Source organism: Atractosteus spatula, chromosome 8 (genome assembly GCF_055471065.1).
Source record: "Atractosteus spatula isolate fAtrSpa1 chromosome 8, fAtrSpa1.hap1, whole genome shotgun sequence".
NCBI lineage: Eukaryota > Metazoa > Chordata > Actinopteri > Semionotiformes > Lepisosteidae > Atractosteus > Atractosteus spatula.
Window position 1 is genome coordinate 38,212,171 of NC_142713.1, and position 22,682 is coordinate 38,234,852.

The following is a 22,682-nucleotide window of genomic DNA, read 5'->3' on the forward strand; positions in this document are numbered from 1 at the left end:
ACATTCAGTCACTATTGTAATGTTCTGCATCGCAATGCCTAGAGTCTGAGGTACAGCATGAAGAGGAAGAACCATGAACAGAGGAAAACAACATGATGAGTTGACACCGGGCGAGTCCCTCAGCGATCCTTCCGAAATGGTTTCAGATTGTGCTGTTGGAACCCAGATGAAGTCAGCTGAAACCAATGAGGATTGTCACATAAAACCGTCTCTGACCTACATAGCCATGATAGCAAAAGCCATCCTTTCCTCTCCCTCACAGAAGCTTAACCTGTCTTCCATTTACAAAGAGATTGAAGACCATTTTCCGTACTACAGGTTCCAGGGCCAAGGCTGGAGAAACAGTGTGCGCCACAACTTATCCCTAAATGACTGCTTTATCAAAGTGGGCAGGTGTGAAGATGGGAAAGGGAACTATTGGGGTATCCACCCAGCCCATCGCAATGACTTTCTCCGGGGTGACTTCAGGCAGCATAGAAAAGCAAAGAAGAAAAGGCTACAGAAGGAGCTTCAGAGACCTTATGAGATGAGCTGCTTCACAGGGTCTGGAATTTGCCCTCAGTGCTACTTGCAACAAGCATTCCTCGGCAGAACATACTCCTCTTTTCCTCTTCCAGTCTGGGAACAGAACTGCAGTAATGCTGCTCACAGAAACTGCTGTGAATATCTGCTGTGGAGAACACACACCTGGGAGCTAAAAAAAGCTGAAAGAAGGCATACAGCTCCATTTATCTCAGACAAACCTAGATGTAGCTTCTTGGAGTGCTACCAGAATCCATATCGTCTATCAGCGCCTTTCCAAACTATGGCTTACTCACAGGGTATTCCAGAATTGATCCCAGATGGACTATACTCTTTAATGTAGGCTGCCTGTTTTACGCACAAAGAGCTGTGCCTATTACAACAGATAAGAGTACTTCTTTGTAAAAAGGTAACTACAGTACATGGATGCTATGGAGGGTAACTAATCTGAATTACTAATAGATAATTTGACCATAGTAGAAAGACTGTTTCATGAAATCACCTTTATCTTTATCTTTGATCTAGAATTTTTCAGTTTGAGTTTTGTACAAATAACATTTTGAGATTGGTATATACAGTATATATTTTTGAAAATACCAATTGTATATCAATATCATATTTGTCATAAAACAGGCTAGTTTTACAGTATGTATTATAACTCTCTTCATATGTATGATGAACTGTTCTGTTAGGCTAAGCAGAAATTAATTACTCCTATATAGATTGTTAACAAGCAGACCCAGAAAGACAGTCAGATGACTGAATATATAGTATTCAGTCGGATGACCGAATATATAGGATTTTAGAGCTGGACTCTGTATTTGTTCAGTTCTGAACCAGTACTCTTTCACAAACTTTCTGCAACTCTGCTGTGTCTAAGAACAAGTGTTCCCAACCTTGGTCCTGGGGACAAACACCCTGCTGTGCTTCATTGCAGCTGAGCTCTTGGTTACATAACTGAATCTGTAATGACAGTTTACAGTTTCTAAACATGTAGGAGGTTGCCTTTTAAACATTGTGTTTCATAGGTAACTTAAAATCAATGTTTTAATAGAAAAAAAAAAACTTCTAAGTTTCCAATCAAGAAATGTGTTTGTTCATTTAAGGATTTAAAAAAAGTAAAGAACGAAATGAAAGAAGAGAAAACCAGCAAGTGTGAGGGTCTTCAATACCTTCCTCAGGGGGATAATTGCTAATTTATCAACCAATTATGAAACTGCAATTAGTTACATTACGATGCCGTTCAATAAGACAATTAAGCCTCCAGGTAAAGCACTGTTAAAAGTCCACAAAGTTTTGATAAGGTCATCCTATGACATGACATATACTCTACATATACAATTTATTGATTTAATGGGTTAAACATGAACATAAAGTTATGTGCTATCATGTTATTAATTTGGCCATTTTAGTAAATTAAACTAAGACATAAAATTGTTCTTATTCATATATTTCTTACCTTGTTTTGTGACAGTCATTGTGGTTTGAAATTTTTAATCAATGTTTAAGACTCAGTTTTTAGAATATGAAGAGACCACAGACACGTGTCCTGTTTACTTGCATTTTCATAATTTCATAAGGTAATTTGGATAAACATTTTTTTAGCATCACTTTTCATCTTCAAGAAAGATCTGCCTTGAAATTCATAATCTTATCGAACGTTACAGCTTGGTCATTTCAAGCTCATAAGTGGCCTGAATGATGCAATCAATCTTGTCTTGGAGTAGGTTATTTCGATCAGGAAGAAAAAAGCAGTCGCGTTGAAAGATGAAATGACTTGTTATATTTATATGATGTGCCATTTAAAGAACTACCTGTATGTCAAAGACAACTACCATGAAGGGGTCTCTGATCAGCAGCACAACACGTGAACAAAAGCCAGTGTCTGTTGTTTAGTCAGCTCATAATCTTACATCCCCTACCCCCTTTTCCTGTTACTGCCTGCCTTCCCAAACCTTTAAACCAATATCCTTATGTGGTGATCAAGGACACTGCCTTCGAAGATGTTCTTCTTTGGGTGAGATATAACATTAAGGTCCTGACTTGCTCATTATAGATCCAATGACTTCCACAAGTGTACAGGCGCTGGCCCCAGTGACTGGCCAAATTCCACTACGGACTTCTGCAATCTGATCTACCTAAAATTCCCTCTTAAGTACTTTGGAGATTCGTCAGGATGTAAAGCACTATACAAATAAAAAGAATTATTAATATTATTGTAAGACATACGATGGCAACAATGGTTTCCTGCCACACCAGTTCAATGGAAAATTAAAATGGAATTACTGAAGTGATGATTTCTTTCCTTAAATAAGAAATAATAAATTGTAGCAATAGCATGCTTTTTTATCATTGGTAACTTTTCCATTGGCATTAAAATCACATAATTTCCACATTGTGGCGAACTGTCTTATAGCTTTTTATTTTTAGAAATCTTTCTCCTGCTCAAGAAGTACAACTCAGTATTCATGTGGAATCTGTACAAGCTGGACATTGGCATGCTGGTACAAGTATTTTTCCTGCTGTCTATAGGCATTTCCATCATGAGTTGAAAGCTGATGTATTCCTTTTTCCTTTAACTCCTTCTTAGTGCTATCGTAGGCATGTAACACCACAGGCATTTTCACATATTTTTTAATCGCCAGCAAAAGTAAATTCTTCCGAAGGTATGGAGCTCTTTCAAGACATGCAGAAGCTTGCATTACTCCTGCAGTTATATGTCCTAATTATAGACTATGAACAACATCTCTCTATTATTTCTCTAACGGTAATCAATCAATTAAACTGGTATTCAAACATATTACACAACAATGTAAAATAAAAAGTTATATAAATATATTTCACACAGAACTTTTATGGGCCTTTGTCTAGAAGCTGTTTGACAGGAACTGTTTAAGCAATACTAAACAATAAAATTGTTTATTATTTATTATGGTTGGACATCTGTAGTAAATGAAGTGTTAAATTCACCCTATTAGATGAGGCTTAGGAAAAAAACGGATTTGATCAAAAGGGTTGCTCACTTATGAGGGTGCTTGACTCAGATTTAGTGAAGAATTTCTCTGTGATTTCCTTCTGTTTTAACAGATGGCTTGTAGAGAAATAATTGGTTTGGATTCCCTGAGACAAAAAGCTGTGGTTTTGTGTGCAAAACACATTTTCACATAGAAAGATTATCTCTTTAGCTCCATCTGCCTGTAGAAAAAAGAATCTCTGTATATGTGAAGTTAGCAAGAAGGGCACCATACGTGCTCTTTGTTTCAGTTCACAGCTCCACTTACCTCTCCAAATCATGAGCTTGTTTGCTTTTGATGAAATGGAGTATTGTCATCATATTCTATAGAGTGCAAAAGCAAGAGGGTCTTTGTTTTTTATCTGCTGCTGACTTAGAAAATATTTAAGCATTAAGCAGGAACAACAACTGCTCACCGGACTTCATGTTTTAAGAAAGGTTATCTCATTGTAGAACTGAATCATCAAGTGTCAATGTATTAAACACCTCTGAATTATATTATTGTGGAAGGAAACTGTTAATAAAAAAACCTTTAAAGGAAAACAGACGCACTTCATCTGTGGTTTCGCAAAAGTAATACATATCAGTTCTTGCTATATTAATTAATTTTTCTAAACCCTGAATTGTTTTGGAATTTTAGTTTACTGTACATTTTGACTTCTATTCATAAATAAACCATTATTTTTTAAAACCTTAAAATAATGTAGATGTATTTGACAGCACCAGAAGATGGCACCATACAGCCAGCTATGAAGAACTCATTTTTAAAAATATTCCCAAGTGAAAACAAATGTATCATCATACCTGCTACATTAACGTAACTGTTACATTATGCAATAATAAAATGATGAATGCTTGTATAAGTGTAAGGACACTACCAAATTTTGACAGAATATGTTAATTCTTTAAAAATTAGGTCCAAATCATAGCAAAATCCTGTAGTATTTATATTTAAATATAAAAAAGTGATCTTTCACTTTTAGCATTTTGTTAAAATAAACCATATTTAACATAAACCTTTGTAAAAGTGTTTTAACATAAAACAAAAGACATATATTAAATATATCATTTAATATATGTTATATGTTAAATAAGTCTTCATAATATTCGTAAGAAAAATAATATTATTCTCATTTACTCAGATATGAACACTGACGGAACTGCATTTTATTCAAACTACAATATACTGAATCCTGAAGAACAGCAAAGTTATATTAATTATGTAGTAGCTCCTGAGCATTAATTTCATACAATGCTATTAAACAGTATGAAATTTTCAAGTTAAATGTTTATTCACACATTTTTGGAACTCCTAGATTTGAGTAAAATGCAAGTTATTTTTTAAAATAGTCAAAATAGGTTCCAGCTAGAAAGTATATCATACTTTCCAAAAAAAATAGTCTTAATTTGCAAAGTCTTAGTCAAATTCTTTGCTGAAAAGAAAATGTTTGCTTCATTATTTTTGTTTAAAGTACAATAAAGCTGCTTGCTGCGCTATATGCTATATACAAAGCAGTAGTGAAAGAAAATTCAGAGTTTTCCCATTTTTGATAGACTTGACAATAAAATTGGGGCATGCTTGAAAGAATTACCGACTCACCGTTATTTTTATAGCCAAATATTTAAGACTAGCCAGGTATTTCTCAAACTGGATCACTGCTACAACTTCCGGACCAGCCCAGGAGAGGTGAAGGAAACATAGTTGATTGATTGATTAGTATTGTGAGTCATCCAATTGAATTTGCACTGTGCGCCTGGAGCGCTAGTAGCAGGGCTGCTGTGTGAGCCAGAGGCCAGGCACAGCCTTTACGGAGAATGGCATGATAACACTCACTGGTATGCAGTATGTCAAGGATGCCCTCCCAGCATCTCTTTATTCCACAAATGCAGTGTTCAGTCAACGGCAATGAATCCCCCACATGCTGGCTACCACAGTTAGCTACTGAGGCATGAGAACTGTCCATCTCCTCTAGAAGTGCAGAAGAAGCCAATCCCTAGAAATGTAGATCTATGGGGATCTAGATGTCTAAATCTAGGGATCTCTAGAAATCTAGAAGTTTTCACTTTCTCCAACTGCTTGGATTTTTGTTTGATTTTAAACTAACTTTCTAGATTTAAGGAGTGGCAACTACTGTCTATTTTATACAGAGAGCAGAGAATGGGCTCTGGGAACAGCAAATAATATCAAGTCTGATTGGATGTATTGAGCATTTGACATAAAAAGCCGACAATCAAAATGAACCAGAATGTTAAATTTCTTCATCTTGTTCCCTTAAAAAGGCAACAAGGCAATAAGCAAACACTATATAATTTATTTCCTCAAGGCTGAAAAACATCAATGAGCCTTTTTTAGCATGATATGGTGTTGCCAGCTATCATTTCTGACAACAGTATTCTAGTTTGAAACTAATCAAGGATGGCTGACTGGTAACAACTGCAGGACTACAGGGATTCCTCCATTTGTTATAGGAAATCTATTTTCATTGACTTACATTATTCATCTGGGAATATGAATCAACTTTGTGCAATTGTAAATAATTGTGAATGAAGACTAAAATCTCTTGATAATGGATGTGGAAGCACAATACCTCGGAAGAGATCCGTATTCCACTGTATTTAGGAAATGTGACTAAGTACATTTTGTAAATTAGTACATTTTGACCAAGACCTTCAGTTATGTGACGTTTGCTCAATACAAACAGGATTGTTTCACATTACTATGTGCATTTACATCATCCAATGTACTGAATCACAATACTAGAGATAAACCCAATAAAGTATAAAGTGTTCTTCAATTCAGTATCAGTAAATCAAGAGAAGAATAATTTTAGTTTGTGTGTGGCTTTGTATTTGTAATTTCTTTAATTGGAATTAACATTTTTGTAATTGAAGCTATTGATTGAGTGCATTTGCTGTACATGTATTCACTGCTTTTTATGATAATTGATTTATTGTATTTGCAATAATCTTTTCTTATAGTATTATGCAAACTTTGACTATTATGCAAACTTTCACAAAAGTTGCCATGGAAATCAAAGACTGAAACATTAACTGATTAAATGTGGATTGTACATCTTGTAGCATTCTGGACTCACAACTGAAGACCTTGAGCATACTCTAAAGTATGCTTTAGAGGTACTGTATAAACAAATACATTAAATAATCCAAAATCCATTAGCCTTTGTGAACTTGGTTTATGCACTACCTACAAAAAAAAACATTTGCTTGTAAAGAATTACCATTGTCATGAATTTCTTTTTTAATAACAGAATATGTTAACGTCATTAGCAGGAACAAATTACCATGGTGACACTCGATTATACGAGAAAAACATAAATAGAACCGTTTCTATGATAAAAAATAATTCCAAAACTGGTACAGATAAAATGGAGCTAGCAAACACTTTTCTCGGGTACACTACCTTCATTATACTTGCCAACACCAAACGAGGAAGAATCCTATCTGATGATTAATGTGTGTTTAATATGTCAAAAAAATCCGCAGCAATACTTAAGCTGATCTTAAAACACTGTAATTAAGGTCCCAAACAGACCTGAAGCACAATAGTCCTAAATGACTCCTCAGAGCGCTTCCAATAGATCATGCTTCTAACAACACTGGAGGAATGCGAAATCCTGTAGCCCACCAGGAGTGGCTAAAACTGGCCTTTTGAGACCGTCATTAAATTTGATCTCCGTTCCTCTAGCAATTATCTAGACTTCTGTGTTATATTACAGGCGGAAATGTTGGCAGCCAGGTTTGAATTTGGATGTCCGTCCTTAGTGTAATAATATCGGGAAGAATGTTATTTGATTATTCAATATCCAGTTGTGATGCGGAAAGCTGAAATCTGTTTGTGAGACATACACTAGGCACAGTCGGAAAAATGGAAGTTGAAGTTGCCCAAGTATATTAAAATACGGTAAATCTGTGGGCACATGCTAAAGCATCCAGATTTAGGATCATCTGAGCCATCTGAGCACAGATTAAACGTTGCGTTGCGCAACAGTTTGCCCTGATACATTTTTACTAACAATTCAACGGAGCGGGAACTGATCCTACCAACCGCAATAAACAAATGATAAAAGCAAAATTCGTTTGAATTGTGCTGCCTCAACATTAAGAAGCAGAATGTGGCTTTTTTCTTCTGTCAAATGTGGGGGTTTATTGAAAAAGATCTTGAAAGTAGATTCTGAAGTGATAGGCGGAACACTGTTTTGCAAAGAATGTGGTTATTTGTTTGAAATGTTTCTGGAGTAAAATAATTAGACCCAATTCATAGCAATCCCTGAAAAAAAAACAGTTTGATGTTACAGTCACTGCTTAGATCGTTATATGCTTGGCCATAGCCTTGTTCGCAAACTAGGTTGAATTCTTATGAGAATAATTCTAAATTTCCCTGTAGAAACTTATGCCTTGTAAGTACTTACAACTATATAAAGAGATGTATTTATATTCTGCCGATATTGACAGTAAGACCAAATATTATTTTATATCGTCACTCGTAACTGACTGTGCATGCTTATCTGTGCTTTTTGACGCTCGTTTTACCAAACTCATAGCGCATGAAAATGCCTTCCACATTGATTGTCATAATATGGTCACTAGATGGCGACAAACCTATATTTTTAGGGTTTGCACCCAATGTAAGACAGTTGTGTAGATTTGTTTTAAGTGAACTTGGATGAGATAAACGGCTATATGCTCTGTTTTAGAACATAAACAAGTTTGAGGTTTTGAGACACTAATATTATTTCATACTTTGATATTGAAATAATAGTTAATGACTCCTAATTTCTGAGTGAGAAAGACATGAATGACACTATTAATACCACTATTACTAATAGTTCGTGACCTAATACCATACAGTTCAACAAATCTGTTGTACCACCACTGTAATGCTTAATAAACCGTTTCATTCTTTCTACGTTATTTAAATGTTTTCTTTAAAAATTAGTCTATTTTATTTGATTTTTGCTGTTCTGTATACACATTACTTAGTTCTATTTCTCTTTCACAGTGAAACCTGTGCGGTGTCTGGTCTACATAGGTACCGATACAGATTATCTTACTATAGAAAATACGGTAGGTGTGATGACTGCAGGTATACTGTAGTATATTATCTACGCAAATACTTTCTTAAACTGATTTTAAATAAGATATAAACCGCCGACTTTACAACTACTTTTTGATGGCTGTTTTTTCTGTTAAAAAAATCTAAAAGACATAAAAAGGCGGACTTTCAGATATAACTTCTAGTTACCTTGATTGGATCTTTAATATGGCGTTGACTGTTAAAAAAAGAAGGCTATATATTTTTCTTTTTAAATAATTGTTTCGAAAAATAATTATTCCTTAACAGGAACACCTCATTTTTTCTAAATGGTACCGAAGTGTAACCGCACGCGAACATTTATTCCTGTTCCATTTAAAACAATCATATCAGGGCTTTATCACTGATTTTATTTAAAATGTCCTGATTTGCTAAAAAGCTATTCAACCCCCAGTCGTCGCATTTTCTATTGCACACTACGCACACACAAATAGAAGATACGTGTAGCATGTTTAACTGCGTTGTAATTGATACACAATATATCGTTGAACTGGTAAAACATATATACTCCATATACACGTGCATATACACGTTTAACGACTTTTTTCTTTTAAGTTGAACCCCAAAAACTCTTTGTCATTGGCCCATTTTTAAAGCTGTCACGAGATGGCGGTATAAATCCACTACAGCTTATAAACATTTCGCAAACCGTTCAAATGTCAAGCGGATTGTCTTAAAATATTACCGGCGCTTTAACATTGTTGTACCGCTAAAAGTTTAACAGTACCGAAAAGTACCTTTTAAAATTAGCGAAGTCAATGCTTTTAAACACAGGTTGATTTATTTTGTTAACTGCAGTTAGCGCACATGCGATGGAAGCTGTTAAAAATTGGCCAAACTGAATATTCCGAAAGAAAAAAGGACGTTATTTATGGTTCCTTTATTATTAAATAGCCTCACTAGTTTTAATTGTATTTAATTTATTATCCTTTGGGAAATGGGAAATGTTGGGTTATATACTTACATTTTTAGGTGCTTCGCATTTCGACGGTCACGATAAATTCGAATAACTGACTTCAACACAATCATTTGTATTTAGCCGAAGTTACGGCATGCCAGAATTTCTAGCTCATCGTAGGGCTGACTAAAAACATTTAAAAAGTAACATTTTTGTATTGTGCACCAGTTCTATATAAAAATGAATATTCTATCCATAGGTTGTATAATTCCAGAAATGTATCTAAAAATGCCGTCGCGCAATATTACACAAAAACGCCCACCTCAAACGTTTACTATACAAAACATTTATAGACAAATAAACGTTTTTTTTTGCTTTTGACTAATTTAAAAAAACAGTATGAAAAAATATTTTAAAAAATACAAGCAAGCTTGTTAATAAAAGTACGATTTTTTAATTAACTTGGAAAATAATTTCGCACTTCTATCGGCCTAAAATTCCCAAACAACCAAGCACCACTCCCGGCAGTCAATAAAAAAAGTGTCCTTCTCCTGAACTTTCACCTTGCGAACCCGTCCTGGCTGTAAAGTCGAGGGCTGAGAGGAACAGACTCTTCATTGTAATGCCCGTCTTCGCTGGCGCAGTCCCGTTGCCTACTTGTCACTTGCGATGCCTACAGTCAGACCAGCGCACACCTTTAAAAAGTGACAGCTGTAGGAATCACAATCCGTACTTGTGAACCTACACATAGAGTATTTTAAAAATGGTTTCAATTTGCTGATCAGTTACGATCTCTAAACAATGAAAGAAAGTTTTATCCTGTAGTTTTAAGACCGAACCAAACCAAATTCTGCACAGTTAAGGCTGTATAAATCTCTTCAGTACGTATCCAACCAAACCAATAGAACAGTCGTTCTAATTCCAGAACAATGACTATCCTAAAATTAAAGACAACATTTGTTTTGGAGGTGCTTCAAATTGGTCTTGATTTATCGATACAACCTTTCCATTATAGGATAAAATGAGGCGCGCATTTTGTGGGGATGGAAAGTGATAAATTGAGGTTCACTTTTAATGTCTAAACTTTAAAATTAAATATTTTAAAATGGAAAAGACTAAATATTTCAGTTGATTTCGCTATCCCTTTCAGCTGATTTCGTATACTATCCCTTCATGATAGGTACAATTACTCTGCGGTGTTGTTCTTGAGCACCGAGTTTAGTACTTTTGCGTAGGTGAGCAATCTAAACACCTGTGTGATTGTATACTTCGAAATATTCTCGTTTCGATAAAAAAAACTTTTTCTCCTTTTTATGTATGACTCAAGCAAAACATTCTTTGCAAATGCTACCTTTTAGGTTACAGAATGCGACCCGTGTTTCAGTTTAGCCAGTCAGTAAAAATTCCAATTTCCCATTTTCTTTTCGTCCAATTACTAATATCTTTTAACTTTAAATTTTAATGCCCTTTAGGTCCCGTGCCGTAACTCAAACAGATTGCGAACGGATACTCTATATATCAAAACAGTAATAAAACGCCGAGGTTCAGATGTTAAACTGCAGAATTTGATCTTCCAAAGCTGTTAGCATAACTGAATAAAGCGACTAATTGTCATTGAAGCAAAAAAAAAGGTAGCTAACTCCCTACTGTTTTTTCGTCTGACCTCTAGTCTATATCCTTATTTTCCAATATGTTTTTATTGCCTAATAATGAGAAACAGTCTGAAGACGGAAAGTTGAAATGCATTCATAACTAAACGTCTGTTGTAACGCATCCTTAAACCTTTCCTATAGCCTCACTCATAAACAGGGTCTCGCAGGCTGTTATCTGACACGTAGATGCCGTTGTATCACACTCACTCAAAGTGGGTGAAAAAACATGATGAGAGTCTTGACGTCTGTTGTCTCGGCGAAATATGGGGAAAATACATATTTCTGTGTAAGTTGCACAGTGAAACAATGACCGCCCCCTCCCCTCTGAAGCATACATACACAGTACTGTATATTCCTTCTTAAACACCGTGACTGTATTTGCCACTGGTGCTCTATACAGTGGGTCAACTTGTCTGCAACACAAAGAGCCAGCGTCTCTTTATTAAACCTGCGAACGGATCCGGCGGTAACCAGCGCCCCCCTACTTTACAAAAGGCAAACTTTGACTGCTCTTGCCCCCGAGAGAGAAAAAAAAAGAGGGACAAACAAACAACTTCCAAAGACTTTTTGTTTACATAGCAGGTGGACGTGACGTCACCTTGGGTCGAGGTACTCCAAAAAATAACAATATCCAACTCCGCGCGAGTACCTCCCCTGGGGCAGCATTCTAATAAGCTAGTCCCAAATACTTAGTTGACTGTTTTTTAGATATATTCAATTCTAATAGACAAACATGCTACATCTTCTTACTGTGAGTCATGTGAGAGCAATCTAACAGGACTTAGTGTACAGTTTTTTTTCCTTTTGCATTAATAATAACAGCAGCAGTGGCTGAAGAAGAGAGCGCGAGACAACGCGTGCATCTCCGAGCCCGACGCGAGCGGAGGAATATCGCAGTTGTTATTTATTCTTCGGCTTGTTGTTCATTTTCTATTTTCTGATTAACCCACACTCTCACGTGTGAACCCTTCCAAACACCGAAACTCACTGCAACTCCCGCACAGCTGGCGGCTCTTGTTTTCGAAAAGGAAATAAATCGGCATCTCGGTAAGTTTGCACTCTTTCTGCGTTTCTCCTTTTTTTCCTGACTTTCACTTTTCTCATTACGCTGCCAGCTAACTTAACTTCACTTGTTCCTCGGGGTTGCATCTGAAATGCAACGCACACATTCAGTTGTGTGCAATATCGTGCCTTTCCAATGCTATTAGGGCTTTCTCGAAGTGTTGCATTTGATCATTTTTTGGTGTTTCAAGCTGGTGAATGTTGATAAGTTGCCGCGATTGCATTCTTAAGCACTACTATCGTTCTCATGCTGAGAAAGTAGCTACTTTATAGAGGCGTGCAGGCGTTAGATCTCACTTTATTATTTTTCTGGATTATTTCTAAACAACGCCTTGGCGCGTTTAAAGGATTAATGCAGACATCAAACTTTTTAAATAAATCATTTTTTAAAAACTCATTGATTCATTTAATATTGTTCGACTCCTTTTGTGAATAGGTGTGTGCCAACGTGCATTTTGAAGGCAACCACTTTTTAAATAACACTAAGAATCACTGAAAATCATTCGATTTATTGCAACAAACAGCAAGAACCCAAAACTAGGGTAAACGGCGATAACACAATCGGTTTTTATTTTGTTACACCTTTTTAAATGTGTTCCATAATACTATAAGTAGAATTGGAATTGTGAGGATCACATCCCCGCATTTGTAGAAAGAAAGTGAAGTTCAGTTTTAAAAATGACCGGTAACCCTTTGTGGTCAACTAGAGCAACTACAGTCATTGTTTTACACGGCGATGACCACACCATCATCATTGTTGTTATGCGTTACTTTCCAATTTCACAGTTTTTTAAGATGAGTGTTGTGTTGGATAATACGCAACTTTAGAGGAAAATCTTCAACGTTGCCTTTTACAGACAAGAATTTTCTCTAGATGTCTATCGATTGAGATGTCGTTTTGAAAAGGTTGCTGTAGCTACGGGATATAAAGACAGTCATGGGCAGCCTCGGATTATTATGTGTAAATTTCCTAATATTCAAAGGTTCTTGTGAGATCTGAAAGATAATTCAACCTGATATTAACACCGACCGTAGGTTTAGGTCCATATAGCACGTGACCAAAGTATAGGTTTATACTGAAGTTTATTTTGTTAAAGTTTATCAACGGGTACATCTTAATACAGTGTATAGAGCAAGAGGTAGAAAGTTGCCGTGTATAACGGTGTATAGCGCACTCCATTTACTCAAAATTGCAATGAAATTGCCGAAAACCGTGCCACCTTAAAAATAATATTTGTCTTATCGGTGCACTTTAAAATGTATTTTTTCAACATTCCACACACTTTCGGTAGGGACTCTATATTAAAATTCAGAATACAACTTGCTTGTCTCCATTCGCTATTTTGAACTTAAAGATTAAAATTAATACTAATTAAATTATGTTCGGTCAATTGAAAAAAAAGTTTTAAAGATCGTTGTTCTATGGAACTCCATTGTTATTTGTAGGTTATTTGCATGACAGTTTTACAGCTCATTACTACAATGAGACTGATGTAGTTAACAACATTGTCTAAAGTTATTAACAATATCTTTGTAGTCATGTATTATTGTTCTTGGTATTTTGTGTAATTGTGAAGTTGATTACGGTTGATTACAAGCCGAATGACCCATTGTACAAAGCTTCTGTAATCTAGAGCTTTGTAAATGTCCATACTAGCTAAAACCGTTCCCTTTTTTTGTTGTGGCGCACCTCCTGTTAATAATTTTTAACGGTATATTTTTACAGCTAAAACGAATAAGGAACATTGACGAAAAGTCTTACCATAGCTGACTGCGTCGTTTTCATATTCTTGAGGTCTTCAAAGCCCAATTGTTAATTTGAAATTTCATTTTGGTAGTCTGTGTAATTAGCAGATTGGAGGGGTAGTTCTTATCATTACTAGTGCATTACTATTAGTCCCTGGCCTTTTTTAACAGTTTCTGTCAGCGCTGCAGCTGTAACTGGGCTTGAAAATAACTCGGTATCAGTTGCGTGTACAACCAGCAGAGTACTCCGACAGTTCCCTCACACCTAATCTGTGGTCAATTTCCCCCATTAATTTACAAGGGTTTAGTCTTGACTGTTTTTAGCAACAGCAGATTTTTTTGGACAAGTATACTGAAGTGAAGGTCTGTAATATAAAATTGAATCACGTTTCGTTGATTTTAAAGGTAAAATCACATTTAATGAATACCTTGTGATACTATGTCAGCATTTTAAGCCTTTTCCTGTTTAAAGTTCTGTAGCTTTTGACTTATCTGACAAAGTGTTTCGGATTGTGAAACTAGGAATGATAGTTTACTCCACACTTCACTAACATCTAGATTTCTGATAAATTGTGCTCCTTTTTGTTGAGTGGTTGGGCCAGTACATTATGTAGATGCACCTGCGTGAATCATAAAATCTATTCATTGATGATTAAGGTTATACCTATGAACAGTTTTGAGTGTCCCAGCTTTTTTCACTCCTTTAAAGTAGTGTTGCAACTTCTCAAATAATTGCTGTTAAGGGAGTTGTCCTTGCTCATTTTTATAACCACCCCAGAATGAATGTCATTTGAAGTTTACTATATATAGTAGATAGATTTCAAATTGTATATCATTGATTCATTGATATACACACACTGTAGTTAAAAGTAGCTGCAGCTTTCACCTATGATTTCTGGAAAAAAAAACTTTCAAGAAACTGCTTGTTTCCACTTAAAGATGAGTTAGTTGCTTATAATTCAGAGTGAATTCATTTTTTGGGGGGGAGACATTTTTGAAACCTTCATTTATGCTGCATGAAATAATTAGATAATCACTTGCCAGTTTCTTCTACATATAAAAAAGGATTTGAAGCTTACATTAAATTTTGTTATGCTTGAAGTAAATACCCATTTTTACTTTGAAAACTAATGTTTTGGGAAATGCATTAAGAAATTAATTTGTTTTTTTTTGTGGTACAATACAAATTACAGCTGAGTGTTAAGTTTATTTGATCATTTTCTTGTGGTAAACTTCATGTTGTCTATGCCAAGTTTTTTCCCTCTGCCCCTCCCCTAAAAACGTGTGGTAAAGATATATTGGTGCTTGTTCAACCTTGGGGGGGGGTTTCAGTGTTTTGGAAAAACTGGAAAAAGAAAAGCTTGTGTACTATGGTTTCATTTGTCAAAACATTGTCTTTCCCGAAGTCTGCCAGTGTTTTAACGTATGGGCTTCATGTATAAATAAACTGTGCTGGACTAAGCCTAATAGCAATTAAACTGGAAATGTTTCTGTTTTTATCACTGCGAACTTCATAGAAATGTTTCCATGACAACCTCCATGCTAGTTAAGGCAACCAGAGGTGATCAACAGTTTATATTTTTTCTCCAGCAAGAATGGAATCTGTGTTGACAGTTTTGGCCTTTAATGGCACTTTTGTACCGCGTGAAAGTATTTGTTTACCAGATCATATGCTGTTAGCTGTCAGCCTGAGATAGATTGACTTCTTGTGATAAAAGACTGTATTACATGTTTAAGAGGCTCCTACACTTTAATTATCCACATCAGTGTGTGAGTTTTTTTTTTCTCTGTGCTTCAGTGCATTGTAAATGATGGACACTTAGGCTTTAAAATCTACTCTTGGTTACTTTCTTCTCAAGCCTGGCTTGCGCGTGTTTATTTTTAATGTTAATGCCAAGCATTTCATCCTGAAAAAAGGAAACTGGGTGGGGGAGAGTGGACGTTGTAAAAACATTGAAAAAGCTTAACGCAAGTTTTCATTTTATGAAAAATTTAATCTGTAGTCGTTTGAGAATAAATTATGCACTGAAGAATATGCAGTAGGCCTGTTTGAATAGCTGCGATAGCAGATGGCACTTATTTACCATATGAACCAACAGCAGTAGTTTTCCAGTTGTGTGGTGGTTGTATACAAGACTGCGGGCGTGCTGTCTTGTAAGAGCTTTTTGGTATGTTTTAGTGTCCAAGTTGTTGCTCTACTGTAGCAATCAAAGTGGAACTGTGTTGTGAGCTGAAACCCTTTTCTTGAGAACAAAGGCCTGGACGTTCAGGGAAATACTGTATGTGTAATAATACTTTTCTCTGTAGTCTGTAGGTCCTACGTTAAACGCTGTTACGTATCTACTACAGCAACTTTATACATTTAGAAGGTTAAGGCGGGATTTCTATCTACTCTTGTGAACAACAGTTCAGCACAGATGTGAGAAAAATAAAAAAAGTGTTTCCAGCCTTCTCTTACTCACAGTACTCCGAATCCTGTTCTTTATTCCATTTGTTTCTGAAGGTGGCAGAAAAACTCGGAACAGAGGTGCTGCCGCAATTCCGTCATTTCTCATTCTTGCAAGATGCAGAGCAACCTTTCCTGAAGGTCTGAGTTTAAAAATTATAGAGCTCACTGATTGGTTCATGTTTTTTTTTCCTCTTTAGAGGGGTGGGGGTGTGGATCTAAGAGCATAGCCAATGGCTTTATGAAAAGTTATTTCTTAATTAAAAAAATTGAAGAATACAGATGAGTGGCCCATGAATTTGACTCTTCATGATTGACAGTACTGTGTACCTGCTTATTTTGTATGAGCATATTCTCCACTGTATTTTTTCAGAAGCAGTGGTCAGAACCATCTGTACTCACTGTAATTACAGTGAAAGGTGAAAGTGGGATGGACCAGTTTAACTGCTAATTACTTTTAAGTCATTCTCTCTTAGATTGGAGGGTTCTGTACGCTGTGTTACGTAAAAGCTTTTGATGTCTGACGCTGTTTTTGTCTTGTAGGGGTCAGTCTATTTATGTGATTACATTTTAATCCTGACATAGTATGAAATTGTGATTTGTACCTGAAATTCAGTTGTCAGGTAACAAAAGGTTTCAATCAAGCAAAAGAAGCTTAGAGCAAGTAACAGTGATAGCAAAATAATGCCTCTTAGTAACTTGCACATGCAGTTTTCTGTTTAGTCAAATTATTCTTTTCTAATAATTTCAAGATGGAGTATTCAATTTGTGATGAAGTAACTAAATCAAATAAATTAAAACATTATACAATTCTAACTGGAAATTGGTTTTTAAGTTATTAAAATGTATTAAATAGAGGGTTTCATTATCTTTTTATCCTATCATCCTTTAAATTAACTGAATCTGTTATTCATAATAAAAATGTAAAATTTCTGTTTGTGATTTCCAATCTCTAAGCAGATTTCAGAATAAATAATTTTATATGGCTCAAATTTGTTTAAAGTACATTCTGCATATTTTTTCTGTTATTTGACCAGTGGATTAACTTTTTTTTATTTTTTAATTGGAGCATTGGTCATCCACAAGCACTTTACCATGTGTTACTGTGGAATAGTTTAACTTTGGAAAAGATAGATTTAGCTGTTGGCTGAAATTTAAAAGATAGGCTTTTCTATAGACTGGGGAGTTGAGCTGCGGTAGACCTCTTTAAAATAAAAAAAAATTGTAAAAAATTGTTTCAGTGGTAAAACTAGCATTCATACAGATTATTAATGTGTGATCACATGAAGGTAAAAAATCTTTTCAGTGGGGAAACCACATCCATCAGTTTTAAAATGTATAAATCGGAACCTTTTCATTGCTTGCTCTTTAATAAAATAAAGGTTTCTGTTGGGCAGAGTTTTGTTCTTTGGCATTTTAATACTGGTATGTTCTTAGGTGAAGATAGAAGCAAAAGCTCCCCAAAATCAATTTCAAGACAGATTTGTGCTGGCTCATGTTGTATTATACAGAATATTTAAAAATGCTAATGATTTTGTGTTTAATGAACTATTTGGATTGCTGCACTTGCATACAGCCATGCTTTTTGATTAGTTATGCATTCTTATAGCAAGTCTAATGTAGTAGAGAGAGAATAGCAGTTTTAAGGTGATGTAGCAAAAATAAGAATTTTGCATTGACCGCTCTTTAGTTTCAAAATATACTTCTTTAGAAGTTTCATCAACTTTAAAAAATAACCCAATAATAAACCCAGTGGCACTAGGCACTTAAAGAAAGAATGCACTGTGGATGTTCATGTGTGTAGATGCATTATAAACAAGCTGTTAACAATCCAAAAGGCGATGTCTAGGTTTTGGAAAACCTTTCAGAATATCTTCATTTACTCTCTATTATTGTGCAAATGTGACATAGCATACACAAATTGTACACTCACAGCATACAGTAGTGAAAGGGGGAGCCAAAATGTGGGGTTAAATCCCTCTCTGTTATTTGCTTTATTAATACACAACAGTGCTAAAAAGGGACATGGTGACAACTGCAAGCGCTGAGTGGTCGGCTCTGAAGTCTTCAGATGAAAAGGCATCGACATTGTGGTTCTTACCAGCAAGAAAGGTTGTTCCATGCTCTGAAATGGGTACACTGATAAAAGCAGCTTCACCCTTGAATTATTAGCTTGGTTACGTCCGTGTGAAAGAACGGCCACACTTGTAGGCAGTGATAAGTGACCTTCCTGATCAATGCAATACAGCAGCTAAAGGGAGTTCCTACAGAAAAGTGCAGAACCCTCTTTTGCAGTGGCTCAGGTTTTTAGGTATCCTACTTCTGTTATTATAACACAGTGTGTTCATGTGGAGCCGTATACTCTTTCTTTAGCCCGTAATTGTAAAAAAATGGATAAAGCATAATAGCTGAACAGACTTGAGCAGATCCCCATTCATCTTGTTTGCTGGTGTATAGGACTTTGACATCTGTAAATAGAAGTGAAAGTTTAGGATGCCTGAACATTGAAAACAAAAATCACACATGGAGACAGGAGATGTACATTGACCTATAGGGTAACCCCTTGCCAAATGAGATTTCTGACAGACATGGTTCTCTCTTCCTTCTCCCTGCATGAATTTTGCTTCTCTTTGAATGATTGAGCTGCTAGAGGCTTAGAACATAAGAACGAATGAGGCCATTCAGCCCATCTAGCCCAAATGATAAAATCAGAACCTCAAGTGGCCCTCAATTGTTTTTCCTTGTGGGCCACTTCAAGATGGTCCCTTTAGTCACTGGGCCAAGACGTGTTTTGGAATGTGTGACTAACACAGGCACAGAGCACAAGGCAGGCCGTCACTGTGTGTTGGACCGACTGGTGTTCCATATGTCGTTTTACTTATTCTGGTTGATACGATGACGGCCCTGAACTTGATTAACAAAAAATGTTGCTGATGAGCAGAGTATTACAAATCAATGTACTGATCTATTTTTGACACTGGATGCAAATTCTCTAAAGGCTCAGCTTTGGACGTTATTTTAGCTTTTGAGATGTCTTTGAGGCCTGTCGGTTGCCTTCTTGTTTCGACCAGAGGTAAGGGTTTAAAGGCTTCTTGGTTTAAAAGTTGGGGCGCTACTGGGATGGGAGACCTCCAAGCAAATTCAGGTTTGCTACTGGAAGTGGTGTTGGTGGCCCAGTAGACTGTGTTGCTCCCTTGGGCTGGAATTTCCAGACTGATTTCCCAGCATGGTGAGGGGGGACACTCTCCAAGGTGCCACCCTGTGGACGAGTCATTTGTCTGACCTCCCCAGTATCCCCCCTTAATTTCACTGTAGGAGCAATTTCTCACATCCCCCCACCTGATGGGCTGTGGAGTGGGGCTGCTGCACACCTCCCAAGAAGATACCGTGTTTCAGTGGTAGATGAAGAAGGTTCCCTTTTATGTCTAAAGTGCTTTGGGATTCTTTGGGATGAAAAGCCCTATATAAATGCAAATTGTTAGTATTAAAATTATAAATGAATCACTTAATCGCAGTTTGAAAGATGCATGTTTTGAATGGGAGGGGTGGACCTGAGCACTTGCACAAACGCGTTTAATGTGCTTATGGCAACTTGTGGCTGTGCAGGTTTTAAAAGGTGAACAGCATTTTAAATTGCTAAGCAGCTGTGGTTTGGATCATTAAAGGTTAAATAAGTTAGGGGCTGCAATTTGTTTTAGATTAAGAGGTTTCTATATTACAATAATTAATGTGCTACAAAAGTATTTAATGCGGGAATGGGGAAAGGAGGAAGCTTGCATGTAAAAATACTTCCTATTAACGATTTTATTTTAATGTGCAAGACAACAGCGTGGAAATATGCATTATTTCAATAATAAACTGCCGTGATGGGAGTTTCTAAAACTGTTTTTCTAGGCCTAATTCTTTCAAATCTGGACTTTTTAAATTTAGGCTTTGGGCTGAATTTCGCTTCGTAACATAAGTAACTATGAACTACAGTAACACTCCCAACACCTGAATGCCAGTCCTGTGAAACTGAGTTTGGTAAGAATCCGTTAGTGACAGCATTATGTTTCTGATGTGACTCTGATGCTGTTTTTTTTTAATAATAATATTTATTTATTATTTTTTATTATATTAGACTTTCAGTGACTTTAGACAAGCATTTGTTTAACCAAGATCTTTGGTGGTTTTACTGTAATTTTCAGCCATCAATGAGTGCTTCTAACTTATCAATTGCACAGCTTCAGTGAATTATTTGCCAACCAGCTACATTGCAAAGTATCACATGGCTGTGCTGCTGCATTTTCCTTTGGGATAATCTTAGTCCAATGTAGTGGAACTATAGAAGGTTGCTAAAACACTTTTGTTTTCTTTGGGGACCGGCAAGGGAAAAGTTTAAAGTTACAGTTTTTATTTGAAGTGCCTTTGTAGGTTTGCGTTGTTAGAGACTCCCAAGTATTTGCGTGCTTAGCAAATAAGGTGGCGACGCCTTGTTGTGGCAAATAGAATATTAATTTTACTCTTCCCGCCATTTTAATCACCAGTTCATTGTGTAAATACAAGCGTTTCTTAATGTTTATTAAAGTGATCATAAGATAACATGAATATTCCTGATGTAACTTGAATGTGATTTTTTTCCCCATCATGTAAGGTTCAGACATTGGGGAAAGTATTGTGCGTTTTTCAGCTTTTGCTAGTACTTGCAAGGATGCCTCTTGAAAACCTTAGTGGTATATGATTATTTTTTATCCCAGTATTATAAACCCTTTTTACTTTTACCTTGAACTAATTTTGCCCCCCTTTTAAACAATTTGTGGTATTATGTATCATTCATTTACTTTTATTTCCTGTAATACATTCATTTACTACTTCTCAGCAGGTTTTTATTTTGGATTGTTTTAGAGATGTATATATCATTTGCTTTAATATTACCAATTGGTAGTTTTTCTCTTCTAACCTCTTGTAGCAAAATGCTCATCTGTTTTCAATGGTTTTTGACCATTGAATAAGTTGACTAAGAGCCTCATATCCTCCCCTGAATTTTAGTTGTGACACCTAATATGTATTTTGAGTGAGTGTTATTTACTCTGGGGAAAGAAGAAAACATTCATACCTAGTTTCTGAAATTCAATTTTAAATTTTATTGAAAAAAATAAAATGTGGACTTTTTTCTGAGTGGTTTCATACCAAAATATGAAAACTGGGTTTCACCTTTTATTGTGCACAAAGGGCATCTACCCTTTATCTAAAAAATGTTTAAATATGGTTTCATTTTAATTATTGAATACCTCATTTCTAGTTGAGCAGTGTGGTAAAGATGAAAACGTAAGAGCTGAAGCATATGAACGGAAAATTCTTAAAAATCCCTTTTGCCACGCTTTGAAGGAAAATGTTGAGCAAAACGCAAAGCTGTTCAGTTGTTAAAAAAGTTGAAAAGTTTTTGCTTTCCAGAGAAGATCATAGACATGCACTCCTGAGCTTTAAGGTATATTCAAGGAATATTTCGATGTGAGGCTGAAAGAAATCATTTCAGTTCTGAAGACTGAAGGCGACTGTAATATGACCAGATAAAAAAATCTTGCCTGGAACAAAACTCAGTCATGTTGTTGAAACTGACGTTCTGGCTTCTTTCAGGAAACAGCTGGATGACATCCTTGGGTCAATTAGCTACTAGTAACCAAATGAGCTAGATCGAAGGGTCGAATGGCCTGCTTCTCCTAGTAACCTCTGTTGTCTCCAGGTCTCCCTACTGCCACTCTATCTAAAAAAACAACACCTCACATTAATACTTGTGGCCATCTAGTAAGTTGATGTTTTATAAGAAAAGCTTTAAGAGACCTCAAAATGGATGTGCTGAATACACCAAAAAGCATTTCACAGGGTGAATCTTATACACCTGATTTAATGTTGATGGTATAACTTATTTCACACAACTTGGACATTATTTTTAGACCAGACTGAAAAGGCAGACAACCTGCCATTTAACATGGCATACAAAAACATCCTAAATGAAAGTGAGAGACCGACATCAAAGTCGGTCTGGAAGGAGTCCACTGGAAAAATGCAAGGATACAGAATGTTTTTGGCGCTGATGTATATGACGAAAAGACTTGGCAGAGGGCTTTGTGCTGAAGTTCCACTATAAGAAATTGATAGCCCCAAGCTATGTGCATTATCAATTGTAGGAAATTGGAGGGGAGCAGGAAATTTTTATAACAGGTCAGCTCTGAAGGAAATATTTACTCAAA

At 36.0% G+C, this 22,682-nt stretch overlaps 1 protein-coding gene across 3 annotated transcripts in view; it reads left to right on the forward strand.

Annotated features, from left to right (window-relative positions):
- Positions 1 to 12,104: 12,104 nt before the first annotated feature.
- The window catches only part of foxp2 (forkhead box P2), a 195,771-nt gene continuing 185,193 nt past the window's right edge, over positions 12,105 to 22,682 (forward strand). For 2 of the 3 annotated variants that reach the window (XM_088923349.1, XM_088923351.1), the window contains exon 1: positions 12,105 to 12,245. The gene's annotated coding sequence lies outside the window, so the exon portion shown is untranslated. The remainder of the gene's footprint in view (positions 12,246 to 22,682) is intronic. The other variant, XM_088923350.1, reaches the window with a different exon arrangement.